Source organism: Elephas maximus, chromosome 4 (assembly GCF_024166365.1).
Source record: "Elephas maximus indicus isolate mEleMax1 chromosome 4, mEleMax1 primary haplotype, whole genome shotgun sequence".
Lineage (NCBI taxonomy): Eukaryota > Metazoa > Chordata > Mammalia > Proboscidea > Elephantidae > Elephas > Elephas maximus.
The window spans coordinates 26402209-26415128 of record NC_064822.1 but is presented as its reverse complement, the minus strand read 5'-3'; the positions used below and the strand labels follow the sequence as shown (position 1 = coordinate 26415128).

At 39.6% G+C, this 12920-nt stretch overlaps 1 long non-coding RNA gene across 3 annotated transcripts in view; it reads left to right on the top strand.

Annotated features, from left to right (window-relative positions):
• The first annotated feature begins 1397 nt into the window (after window positions 1-1397).
• The window catches only part of LOC126074891 (uncharacterized), a 126062-nt gene continuing 114539 nt past the window's right edge, over window positions 1398-12920 (top strand). For 2 of the 3 annotated variants that reach the window (XR_007517054.1, XR_007517052.1), the window contains exon 1: window positions 8856-11246. This is a non-coding gene — a long non-coding RNA (uncharacterized LOC126074891). Of the gene's footprint in view, window positions 1493-8855; window positions 11247-12920 lie in introns of those variants that run through there. The other variant, XR_007517053.1, reaches the window with a different exon arrangement.

Below are 12920 nucleotides of genomic sequence, written 5' to 3'. Positions count from 1 at the left end.
GTGTTAAAAATCAAAGATGTCATTTTAAGGACTAAGGTACACCTGACCCAAGCCATGGTGTTTTCAATCGCTTCATATGTATGTGAAAGCTAGAAAATGAATAAGGAAGACTGAAGAAGAATTGGTGTCTTTGAATTATGGTGTTGACAAAGAGTATTGAATATACCACGGACTGCTAAAAGATTGAACAAATTTGTCTTAGAAGAAGTATACAGCCAGAATGCTCTTTAGAAGCAAGGATGGTAAGACTACGTCTCACATACTTCAGACATGTTATCAGGAGGGATCAGTCCCTGAAGAAGGGCATCATGGTTGGTAAAATGGAGGGTCATTGAAAAAGAGGGAGACCGTCAATGAGATGGGCTGACATAGTGGCTGCAACAGTGGGCTCAAGCATAACAAGGATTGTGAAGATGGCTCAGGACCAGGCAGTGTTCTGTTGTGTTGTACATTGGATCGCTATGAGTTGGAACAGACTCGAGAGGACCTAACAATGACAACGACAACAACATCCCTCATCCAAATAAATATCTGCAAATCGTCCTAGTTCTCATCTGAGTCTTTCAAGTACTTACTATTTGCTCTGCAACCAGGCCTTCCTGTCCATCCCATGGACATACCACAACCTGAAATCGTTGTGTTCTTTTGCTTGTTTATTTATTTGTCTCCCCAACAAGGATATGCTCCAGAAGAGCCTGTATCCCAGAGCATGTCCCTTTGCAGTCACTTAATAAAATTTTGTTGAAACAGTGAATGAATGGATGGAAGAATATACCCACCTGGTTGCTTGAACCCAGTCACAACAGCTTTTGGCTGAAGAAGAAGAAAAAAAACTACTTTTTTTTTTTTTTTGTTTCTTTCCATCCTCAAACAAAGTCCACAGTGTTGTCAGCTAGAAAAATGGAACCAAGAGAATCTATCTCATCAGTCTATTTCCATTAGAGAAGCACCCTCCATCTTGAAAAATGTTAACTTTCAGGAAAAACCTTACTCTCTTGCTTAAGGAAAGCATGTGGAGAGGTGGATAATTGAACAAAGCTGTCAGTGACTCTTCAGGAGAATAACAAAGAAGTTCTATTTACTGCCCATGGTTAAAAAGTCAGACCAAACAGAATCAAACGTTTTCTTACTCCGGAGCATGTGTGTTTGAGAAGATGCAGAGGAGTAGAGCCATTCAAATAATACGGAAATATTTTATTTCTCTTGCATCAAATTACTTTGCTGTCTGCAAATTTCAGAGATAACCTAGGTTTTCAGATCCTGAGTCTTATAGCAACAGACTTATGAGAAGGAGGTGAGGAAAATGAGGGTGGTAGAAAGACAAACAGAAAAGCAGAGAGAAGGAGGAAGTCAGAGACATAGAGAGGGGGAGGGAGAGAGAGAGAGGCAGAGAAAGCGAGAAAGCTGGAGGCGGAAGCAGAGAGAATCAGCTGGAGAATGTGCTCCCAGCCAGAAAGGGGAGGAAAGAGGAAAGAAACCCTATAGCACTGAGGTTTGTTTGTCTCACTTTTTAAGTCCTGGAAAGAATAGATAAGGAGGTAACGGGGAGAATGGGAGAGGAGAGGGCAAAGGGAAGTTGGTAAACATTTTAAATACGTTCGGCTGAGGGAGGATTCCGTCGCTGTTGCTGAGGTTTCTCTCATTGATTAAGGCCTGCTAAAAGGACATCGGCAATCCCCCACGTCCTCTTTCCCCATTCCAGCTCCCTGTGCGTCTCTTACCAGCTCTGTTAGCCTGCAGGTAAAGAGGCATGCTATCTCTCAAGGAGTCCCAGCCCAGGGATCGGTGGAGGTTCGTTCTGCCCTCTGGCCTGGTGTTTACCAGGCCTTTCCACCGGATTGGCCTCCTACCTCAGCAGTGTTAGGGAGCTGATGGAGATGACCTTTGATTCATTCACATGGTGAAAAGCTAACCAGCCAACCAGTTGGAGGAGTTTTAACATTTCTGTGTCTTTAATTGGCCTGAAAATATATTGAGTGAAAAAGGCTTTTTGGTGGTGTTTTGGCTAAGATCAGAGAATTACTAAAAGCTCTCAGAAGTTTACTTTGGGTCTCCAGCTGGCCAATAATTAGCCTGTGCCTGAACGACTTAATTTAAGAGGCACTTAAGTAATGGAGAAAGAATTTATTAAAAAAAAGAAAAGGCAAATCACAGGGTATGAAGATGAGGAAAAGCTGGAAAAGAACAAAACAATGTAGCATTTCAGCCTTTAAGTTTGGTGAGTAGGTTGTGATCAAGCGATAAACTCTGTCTACCTGGAAAATGATTTTGAGTTCATCCTACTACTTAGCTAGCTTGGTATGACAGTGTCCTCAGTGATAGGTGGATGTAACCATATTAAGACAAAGTAGCCTTAGAAGCAAAAACAATTTATTAGAATTTCAGCATATTGATGGACGTTTCTATTAAGTAGGAAGTTACATTTCTGAATTTGTAGGCACTTAATCACATATAGGAGCCGTAGTAGTGCAGTGATTAAGCATTTGGCTGCTAACCAAAAGGTCGACGGTTTGAATCCACCAGCCGCTCCCTGGAAACCTTACGGGGCAGTTCTACTCTGTCCTATAAGTTCTTTATGAGTCGGAATCGACTTGACAGCAACGGGCTTAGTTTTGGTTTTAATCACATATAAAGTCAAAATTGACAGTTTTAAGGAGAAATTGATAATGTTTAAAACATACTTCTCTCAGTAATTGATAGATGCAGTTAAAAAAAATTAGCAACAATATAGATGGTTTGAACAACACAATTAAGATTCATCTAATTATAAATATGCATATGCGTGTGTATAAACTATATCCAGCTACTAGAAAATACACTCTTTTTAAACACGACTAATTAAAAAACTGATTACTGTGTCCCTCTTAAGAAGATAGAAAAAAGGAAACAACTGAATAAGCCTAAAAATGGTAGAAAAAAACCAAACAAACCCAAACCCAGTGTTGTCAAGTCGATTCCGACTCATAGCAACCCTATAGGACAGAGTAGAACTGCCCCATAGAGTTGCCAAGGAGCACCTGGCAGATTCGAACTGCTGACCCTTTGGTTAGCAGCCATAGCACTTAACCACTACGCCACCAGGGTTTCCAAAAATGGTAGAAGGAAAGGAAAAATAAGAACAGAATAAATAGAATAGAAAACAAAAGCACGGGATTATCAAAGCCAGAATTTGCTCAAAAAACAAACAAACTTCTAGAAAGATGGATCAAGAAAAAAGAAGGTCACAAACAATATCAGGATGAATAAAAGCCATAACTATAGATGCAGCAGAGATGAAATTTTAAGGGAATATTAGGATCAGCTTGATCACTATATACTTAAAAGCTTAGGTGAAGTTGAAAAATTCCTAGAAAAAAAAAAAAGTTAATACTGACTTAAGTAATAAATACCTAATGGATCCTATAATCTTTAAAGAATTTGAATCAATACTTGAAAGTCTTACTACAAAATAAATATCAGCCCCAGATGTTTTTACAGGTAGCTTCATATATATATGCTTATATAAAACCAATAGCTCCAAGCTTATACAAGCCTTTTCAAGCCCAAGGGTAGAAAAATGGATAACATTTCCAACTCATAATATGAGACTAATAATCTTGATCCCAAAAGCAGCCAAGGACATTTAGGAGGAAGGAAATCACAAAGCAAGCTCCCTCGTAAATCTAGAGGCAAAAATCCTAAATAAAATAATTGTAAACTAGAGCCAGCAATGATCAAGTAGGACTTATTCCTGGTACAATTCACTTAACAATAGAAAATATATTAATGTAATTAATCAAATTAATAGTTTAAAGGAGAAAAACCCTGTGATCATAATAAATTCAGTAAAGGCAGTTGATAAAATTCTTCAACTAAAAACCATATCAAGTTAGATTTAGGACAGAGCTTCCTTTACCTACAGCAAACATCTTATTAGTGGGGAAGTATGGAAAGCAACCCCTTTAAAATTAGGCGTGAGATCAGGATGGCTACTCTTACCACTGCTAATCAGCACTGCTCTGGAGTAGAAGCCAGTGTAGAAAGACACGCAAAAATTTATATAGACTGTAAGGGGGAAAAAAATCTCTATGTGTAAATGATATGAGTGTCTTCATAGAAAATGCAAAATAACCTACTAATTATGAGAAACTACACACATACACACACACAGTGTATTTGTCAGGCTCTTTACAGGGAACAAATGGTGTCCTCAAATGCAGAGTTTAATGCCTGGAAATCAAAAGAGGCTGTAAAATCCAGGCACGCAACTCCAGAGGACCCTATGCCTGAGGGAATCAACAGTGGGGAGGGATTAACAGAACCTGGAGAGAGAGAGTTTCAACTTAGGAAAGACCACAGTGGGAGCTGTGGACTTCAGTGGAAAAGCACAGCCACTGTCTACTGGCTGCTTGGAAGAGAATGGGCCAGGGGAATGATACCCCAATCTCATTCCCTTTCTGCTCTCTGCTCTCTGCCATTGCTTTCCATTCCCAACCTGCCTTGGAGACAGAATGCAAGGGAGCCTACTGATGTAGTTCATGAAGTTAGTCTCTGGGCACAGAGCATGATGGGAAGGGTAGAGGGTGGACTTGGAGGCAATGGGGGAATGTTCAGCACACATCTAACAGATGCTGGGCAGGTCCTTTATGTACTATATTGAATCATGATAAAGAAAACCTAAACGAATGGAGAGACAACCACTTTCATGGTAGGAAGACAAAATAAATATGCCTATTTTCCTTTGAATGATTGTGGATCAATGCAATTTCAATAAAAATCTCAACAGGGTATTTTTTTAAAACTTGATAAGCAGGTTCTAAAATTTAAATGGAGGAGAAAATTGATAAGAATAACCAAGTCCTTCCTAAGAGGAGTGATGTAGGGACTATTGCTCTATAAGATGTCAAGACTTATTACAAAGCTTTGGCAATTAAGACAATGTCTATCAGCACAGGGAGAATAAAAAGACCAATGGGATAGACTAGAGAACCAAAGAAGAGGCCTGCCAAGTATAGAAACCCAGTATATGACCGAGCTGACAATTAATAAATGGTGCTGGGACCATTGGTTGTGTACATGGGAAAATTTATAAAAGCTATCTCATAGTCATAGTCCAATGCCACTACTAAAGCTGGAGGGTAAGATAGGTTAAACCCCCAAATGTGAAAGGCAAATTTAAATATACTTAGAGGAAAATACAAAGCAACGTCTTTATGACCCTGGGGATAGTGCAGGGTTTCTTAAACAAGCATAAAGGGCATGAATAATAAAGGAAAAGATTGATGAATTCAACCACAAGAAAATTAAGGTCCTCTATGTCCTTCAGCGAAACCCTGGTGGCGTAGTGGTTAAGTGCTATGGCTGCTAACCAAAAGGTCAGCAGTTTGAATCCACCAGGGGCTCCTTGGAAACTCTATGGGGCAGTTCTACTCTGTCCTATACGGCCGCTATGAGTCGGAATTGACTCGCGGCAACGGGTTTTCTATGTCCTTCAAAAGACACCAATGACAGAGTGAAATGGAAGCCATAATCTAAAATATTTGTAACATGTAACTGGCAAAGGACTGGTTTTCCAGAAGTCCACTAGTCCAGAAGAGGACATGTGAATAGCTGACAAACAAATGACACTCAACCTCATTGGTAATCAGGACCATGCATAATGAGATACATCACATCTCCTCCAGATTGGCCAAAATGAAAATGTCTCCCAATAACAAAGTGTTGGTGGGAATGTGGAACAAAAGGATACTGCTGCGCAAGTTATTCGAAAATAATTTATTAAAAATTAAGTTGAGCACACGAGTACCCTCCAAGGCAGCAACTTGACAACTTGACAATTTCATGTGGTTCGACTTAATATGTGCCCTAAAGAAACTCTTGCACTTTTGGATAGGAGACATGAATCAGATTATTCATAGCAACATTGCTTGTGCTGGTTCTCACCGGAAAACAACCTAAATACCCACTGAAGTTAGGATGGATAAGTACATAGAGGAATATGAATCGATGGAAGACTTTAAATCAGTGAAAATGAAGAACCTATACTCAATCAACACAAGCCAAGTTAAAAATATAATGTTATGCCAAAAAAAAAAAGAACAGAGTAAAACAAACAAAAATACTAAACTGCAGAAGAATTTACGTAAGTTTCAGAAGAAGACAAAACTCAACAATATGTTATTCAGAAATACATTCACATCTGGTGAAATTTATAAAATTTATATAAAACTCAGTAGGTACCTCTTAGAAGAAAGGAGGGAACATGTGTGGCTGGGTGGGGTCATTCATAGGGCTTCACGATAATCAGTCATATTTGTTTCTTAAGCTGGGTTACAGATACATTGGTGTTTCATTTATTTTTCAAATTATTATTCTTGAAAATGTACATAAACGCTATATGTGTTCTTTTCTATATATTATATATACACATAGAGCAGATGAAAAGAAGAAAAAAAAAAAAACTGCATCCAGTCTTTCTTTTCATATTAAAAACAAAATACAGCCCTTGAAATCATTGTCTCTTCTCAGTCTTGTTTTCTTCTTCTATGTCTGCTGCTATTTTATTATTCTTCACGTGCTTTGCAGATCAATTATCTTTTCCAGTGCTTAGAACTGGGCCTGTAATATAGTAGGCCCTTGACAAATAGCTTTTACTATTGAATGAAGCAATGAACTAACCAGATCAAAAAAAGGGTTCTATTTCACCAATAATTAAACAAGGAAAAAAACCCTGTAAATCACTGTAAATCAAAACAAGATGTTATTCTTACCTAACAAATTGATAAAATATTAAAAAATGAAAGCAGTTGCTCATATATTGTTGGTGGGAATGTAAAATATAAGTCATGGCTAATTTGGTAATAAATTTGGAAAGTCCTAAAAAAATTTATTCTTTGATGTAGTAGGTCTACCTAAAAGAATTCGTTATCATAAAACGTTATAGATGTGCATAAAGATTTGCATTTTGTACAGGCCTTTATAAACAGCTCTGGTGATGCAACGGTAAAGCACTCAGCTGCTAACCAAAAGGTTGGTATTTCAAACCCACCCAATGGTTCCGTGGAAGAAAGGCTGGTGATATGCTCCTGTAAAGATTATAGCCTTGGAAACAGCTATGAGTCAGAATCGACTGGATGGCACACAACAACAACAGTACTTTACATAGTTGCAAAAAAGGCAGACGTTTGACAATGATAGTTTAGTTAAATAAGCCATGGTACGTCTACATATATATGTGTATGTATATATATGTATAAAACCAAAACCAAACACAGTGCCATCGAGTCGATTCCGACTCATAGCGACCATATATATATATATAATGACATAGTACAGAACTATTGGAATGGTGTGAAATAGATGAGGAAATAAAATATTTGATGATATATTATTTAGTAAAAGTCAAGTTAAAGCTCCATTATGGAATGCTTCTGTCTTAATTATGTAGTGCTGCTATAAAAGAAATACCACAAGTAGGTGGCTTTAACAAACAGAAATATTTTTTCTCACAGTTTGTTGTTGTTAGGTGCCGTCAAGTCAGTTCTCACGCGTAGCGACCCTATGCACCACAGAACGAAACGCTGCCTGGTCCTGTGCCATCCTTACAATTGTTGTTATGCTTGAGCCCGTTGTTGCAGCCACTGAGTCAATCCACCTCATTGCGGGTCTTCCTCTTTTCTGCTGACCCTCTACTTTACCAAGCATGATGTCCTTCTCCAGGGACTGATCCCTCCTGACAATATGTCCAAAATATGTAAGACGAAGTCTCACTATCTTTGCTCCTAAGGAGCATTCTGGTTATACTTCTTCCAAGACAGATTTGTTTGTTCTTTTGGCAATCCATGGTATATTCTTTGCCAACACCGCAATTCAAAGGCATCAATTCTTCTTCTGTCTTCCATATTCATTGTCCAGCTTTCACAAGCATATGATGAGATTGAAAATACCATGGCTTGGGTCAGGTGCACCTTGGTCTTCAAGGTGGCATCTTTGCTTTTCAACACTTTGAAGAGATCCTTTGCAGCAGATTTGCCCAACGCAATGCATCTTTTGATTTCTTGACTGCTGCTTCCATGGGTGCTGAAGCAGCACCTCACACCCATTTCACAGTTTAGGAGGCTAGAAGTCCGAATTTAGGGCACTGGCTCTAGGGGAAGGCTTTCTCTCTCTGTTGGCTCTAGGGAACGTCCTTGTCTCTTCAGCTTATAGTCCTTGGTGATCACGTGGCATGACGTTTATCTTCGCGCAACTCTGCTTGCTTGCTTCATTGCTTGCTCAATCTGCTCTTTTTCTATCTCAGTATAGATTGATTTCAGACATACCCCATACTAATACTGCCTCATTAACATAACCAAGAAAACCCATTCCCAGATAGGATTGTAACTGCAGGTATAGGAGTTAGGATTTACAACACATATTTTGGGGGACACAATTCAATCCTAAGAGCTTCCATGTTTATAAAAATATGGGTATTTATATAGACAAAGGACAGAAAGGATATGAACAGTGCCTGGCCCATAAAAAATCAAACAAAACTCACTGCTAACAAGTTGATTCCAACTCATAGTGACCCTGTAGGACAGAGTAGAACTGCCCCATTGGGTTTTCAAGACTGTAAATCTTTACAGAAGCAGACTACCACATCTTTCTCCCTTGGAGTGGCTGGTGGCTTTGAACTGCCAACCTTTTGGTTAGCAGCTGAGCACTTTAACTACTGTACCACCAGGGCTCCTCTACCTGGCCCATAATAGATGCTAAGTGAATTAATAGTAAATAAATAAATGATTGCATATATACCGAAATGCTAACAATGTTTACCTCTCTGTGCTAAGATTTGGAATGACAATAATTTTCTTCTTTTTTTGCATATATGTATTTCCTAAAACTTTATGTAATGTTCATGTATTCCAGTTACAATAAGAAAAGATCCAAATAATTGGAATTTAAATTTAAGACTAGTTTCTATACATGCCACCACCTGTCTGTCAGTCTGTTGTACTGTGGTGGCTTGCATGTTACTATGACGCTGGAAGCTGCCCCTGGGTATTTCAAATACCAGGTTTCTATGGGGCTTCCAGACTAAGAAAGACTAGGAAGAATGGCTTGGTGATCTACTTCTGAAAATTAGCTAATGAAAACCCTAGGATCACAACAGAATATTTTCCATTATAGTGCCAAATGATGAGTCCCCTAGGTCAGAAGGTACTCAAAATATACACTGGTCTCAAGAATGACTTGAGCATACTGATGACTGCGAAGATGGCTCAGGACTGGGCAACACTGAGTTCTGCCGTACGTGGGGTTGCCATGAATTGGAGGTGACTCGACGGCAACTAAGAACAACAACAACCTCTATGTGACCATCTTACTCTGTATCATGCCTAGGGCAACTTCCTCGTGTCTGAGTTTATTGAATGTCTTTGAAGGTGAGGGTGACTTTAAGAGCTGCTGCTTCTCAGTCTTCTTAAATACTTGTTTATCTGAATATCCTTCATATTTGATTCCTTTTAAAAGAAATGAGTATATGTTTTTTCCTAGATCTTGAAAGTGCATGCTTTAAGGTTACTATTTGGCCAGAATTTAACTAGCTGGCCTCGTGTGAGCTTGCTCTTGCTGGAGCTGCCGACCTGCATCAGGAAACAGAGAAGGTTTGGGGAGTCACATGCTCCAGCTCTGCGTTTCTGCCTAGAAATTGAAAATGGTCTCTCAGACTGTATGTATGTAATGTAACACCCCACAGGCTATAGGTCTCGACAAACCCCACCTGCTGAGCCTGAGAAAGTCTTAGTTTGGGTATATGTGATTGGCAATAGAATCCTGCCTAATATTGGTTAAAACCCTTTAACACCGAAACTTTTTATAAACTCCGTAACCTGGATGTCCTTATAACAACCAGGGCCTATCTTTCCAGTCTCCTGATTCCCATTAATGTGGCTATTGTTGTCTTCAAATATATTCATGGTGAGGCTGGAAGAAATGTTTGATTCTTGTGAAGAATCGTGTTATTTGAAATCTCTCTGTGCTATTGGAGACACAGATCCAGGTAAGAGAGCCAATCCTTCTGGGTCTCAAAACCAGTCATTTCCCCCCCGCCCCCAACAACGTCGTATGCACACCCTTGGGTGCTGCCTTCCTTCTGGAATTTTTGTGGGTTTCAGGCAGAACCAAGAATTTCCATACCACCCCATGGGTTTCACGCTCATTAGGTCTTTTGTAATTTGAGTCTCCCAGCAATTTACCTAGGAAGAGAAGACGAGAAGGACAGGGGCTCCTGAATACTGAAGATGACTGGTTGTCTTGAGTGATCAGAATTTAAGAACCAGAAAGAAAGAGCGTCATTGTTGCATGGTTTGCTAAATTATGCTGAAGGTTGGAGAATCCTCAAAAGCTTCTGTCTTTGAAGGGTTGCACTTGTACTAAAAATATCTCTGAAAACTTGACTTTCCTTTGATTGCTCTTAGTACATCCTCACTTGGTCTTAGAACGAATCCCTAATTTGAAAGCCACAGTGAAGTGAACTCTTAGAGTTCAGTGATAAATTCCAATCGGTGGCCAACAGACCCCTTTTGGAAGATCTATGAATTTTCTGAGATTTGCATAGGCACGGAATTATTTTGGACATTAAGGAAAGAGAACTGCTGTAGATGGCCTGAGGTAAAACACAAGCTGAAAAACACATTTGTCTTACAGGAAATACTAAAAACATTAGCCAGAAAACAGCACCAACCCCAGAGGCTGAGTACACCATAATAGCTAGCTTTGGTGAGCGTCAGCAAGATAAACTTGGAGTCTCACAGGATCCTGGTGATCTAAGATCATAATTTCCAGGATGAAAACTGCATGGGCTGTGGGGTGGGGAGAACTTTTCAGTGAGTTTTATTTAAAGAACCAAACATTTAAGAGATTATCTGAGCCTAATAAAATGTGTCGGCATATAGGTTCTATGGTGTGGTCTCATATCTTTGCAACTCTATGGGGAATATAATTAAAGCCAGTTCGTTAAACTATGGTCCAGGGGCCTGCTGGAGGACTTCTGAAGAGGAGGAAGCAAGGAAATGAGAAGGCTGGTCAGTGTGGCACTCCACTGTCGATTAGCTTCAGACAGTGCTTAGGAATTACCATATGTACATCTCTGTTCACAGGGTCTTATACAGCAACATGAATTGAATGACCGACCTTCCTTATCTTAAGCCAGGACCATGTTTTACTTCTAGTGGCCATTGATGTCCCATGAAACAGATTCCACAGTCATTTGGCCTACGTGAAAGGTAGGAGCCCAGGTTTTGCCTGGAGGCGGATATTTACAGCCACATCTGGCTTTGCTTTGCCATATTGTTAACCTCCCTTTTCCCTGCTACATTTGTTTTCTTTTTATTAAATTTCCCGTCTGGATCCTTGCGTCTGCGTTTCTAATGTCAACAACTGCTTTCATCACAGATAATAACTTCCTTTTACAAAAAGGCTGTATCATCCTACATGCATTTCAAATTACATTTTATGAACAAACATTGAAACCCAGTATTTGGCAGTATGCACAATTGAGTATATTTATAGTAATCTAAATCTAAGTTACGAGAGCCAAGAAACAAGTTGGTTGCAGTTTTCTCAATAATCTATTTCTTGAGAGTGTTGTTACTTCGCACCAGAACTTAATTAAGTTCATACTGGGATGTTTATGAAGTAAATTATGTGGTATGCCCAAACATGCTGTAAAAACAATTATGAAAACACCAGCAATTCTTTAAAGCTCCAGAACTTTCACAACCAGGATCGTTAAAGATTCCAAAATTGGTTGTCTGTCAATAGGCTGGACTAAAATTATGAAAAATGGCTGAGAAATAAGAAGAAAAGCCTGACCTTTGCAATTTTCATGGTGCCACTGCCTTGACAGCATTAAGTAAGTGCCATAAGTTTCTGTTACTTTAAGGACTAAGGTGCCCGTGACCCAAGCCATGGTGTTTTCAATCTCATCATATGCATGCAAAAGCTGGACAATGAATAAGGAAGACCATAGAAGAATTGATGTCTTTGAATTACGGTGTTGGTGAAGAATCTTGAATATACCATGGACTGCCAGAAGAATGAACACATCTGTCTTGGAAGAAGTCCAGCCAGGATGCTCCTTAGAAGCAGAGATGGAGAGACTTCATCTCACATACTTTGGACATGTTATCAGGAGGGATTTGTTCCTGGAGAGGGACATGTTGCTTGGTAAAGTACAGGGCCAACGAAAAAGAGGAAGACCCTCAACAAGATGGATTGACACAGTGGCTGCAACAATGGGCTCAAGCATAACAACGATTGTGAGGATGGCGCAGGATGGGGCAGAGTTTCGTTCTGTTGTACAAACGTTTGCTATGAGGTGGAACCGACTCCACAGCACCTAACGACAACAACAGCAAAGTATCTGTTGTTTTGCCTAGTTTATTTCCTTTAATGGCGTAGAGACAGGGACACAGGGGAGAGTCCCAAGTCCAGGTTCGAGGCTCTGCTGCTGACTTGCTGTGGAGTATTCAAATCTTTCTCATCCCTTGTTGACCAGTTGAAGAGAACAAAGGCCAGCTAGGAAACCACTGGCCAAAATGAAATTAAAATTTCTTTCTTGTTCTTATTACTAAAGGTACCAGAACCAGCTGCTACTTGGTTGATTCAGTTCATGGCAACCCATTGTGTGTCAGAGTAGAACTGTGCTCCTTAGGGTTTTCAATGGCTGATTTTTTCAGGAGGAGATCACCAGGCCTTTCTTCTAAGGCACCTATGGGTGGACTCGAACCTCCAACCTTTTGGTTAGCAGCCAACCTTGTTAACCGTTGGCACCACTCAGGGATTCCATTACTAAAGGTACTGAGTGTTTATTATACATTGTACTTCATTTAATAAATCATCGTTTATAGTCATGTGATGCTGCCTGGACCCTACACAGACAACTGAGCAAATGATAG